The 1227-nt window shown below is 43.9% G+C and overlaps 1 pseudogene; it reads left to right on the forward strand.

The window, feature by feature from the left end:
• The first annotated feature begins 827 nt into the window (after positions 1-827).
• LOC126093743 (5S ribosomal RNA) lies at positions 828-942 on the forward strand (annotated as a pseudogene).
• The last annotated feature ends 285 nt before the right edge of the window (positions 943-1227 follow it).

The raw sequence follows: 1227 nt of genomic DNA on the forward strand, positions 1-1227 counted from the left end.
GATGGGTTGCACCAGTGTTTTGTAAGCAATCTCCTTTGTAGACTGATTGCATTTCTCTAGTATTCTACAAACGAATCGAAGTCTGCCACCTGCTTTAGTTACGACTGAACCTGTGTGGTCTTTCCATTCCATATCCATACAAACCGAGGTGTATGTACCGATTCCAGTTGTGACCCATCGATATTACAGTCATATGAAATTGTTTTCCTTGTTGTAAAGTGCAAAATGTTGCATTTCTAAACATTTGAAGCAAATTGCCAGTCTTTATAGTACTTTGAAATCTTATTAGGATGTGACTGAACGTTAGTGCAACTTTTTTCACACAGTACTTCATTACAGATAAGTGTATCATCTGCGAAAAGTATGAGTAAAGTTAATATTGTCTGTAGCGCGAACAGAAAAGATCGCAGCACACTTCCCTGTGGTACACCTTATGTTACTGTGCATCTGTTGATGATCCTTGATGCAATATAAGTTGCTTATCCTCCCCACCAAGAAATCCTCAGTCCACTCACCAATTTCGTTTCATACTCCCATACGAAAGTACTTTCTAAAATAATCATATGGGAGGCACTGAGAAATACTTTTCGGAAGACAGTAAATACTGATTCTACCTGACTGCGTCGTTCTATGGCTTTCAGGACGTCTGTGAGAAAAGCGAGACACTTTTCAAAAGTTCTATTATCTTCTCGTCTGAATTGGTATACGTCCACATTTCACTAAAGAGTAAGGTTACAGTGTAAGGCTACACATCACGTTTTAATTTATTACTTCTTTACAACTAATTCTAATCGCAACAGATTTCCCAGACAGTATTCTCACATACCGCCAACGGCCTTGCCGCAGTGGTAACACCGGTTCCCGTCAGATCACTGAAGTTAAGCGCTGTCGGGCTGGGCTAACACTTGGATAGGTGACCTTCCGATCCGAGCGCTGTTGGCAAGCGGGGTGTACTCAGCCGTTGTGAGGCGAACTGAGGAGCTACTTGATTGAGAAGTAGCGGCTCCGGTCTCGGAAACTGACATACGGCCAGGAGAGCGGTGTGCTGACCACATGCCCCTCAACATCCGTATCCAGTGACGCCTGTGAGCTGAGGGTGACACGGAGGCCGGTCGGTACCGTTGGGCCTTCATGGCCTGTTCTGGAGGAGTTAAGTTAATTCTCATATACCACTGAGTGTACGTGCAAAATGATACCGTTGTACGACACGGTACATGGTACACATAG

The sequence above is a fragment of the Schistocerca cancellata genome, chromosome 7 (genome assembly GCF_023864275.1).
Source record: "Schistocerca cancellata isolate TAMUIC-IGC-003103 chromosome 7, iqSchCanc2.1, whole genome shotgun sequence".
NCBI lineage: Eukaryota > Metazoa > Arthropoda > Insecta > Orthoptera > Acrididae > Schistocerca > Schistocerca cancellata.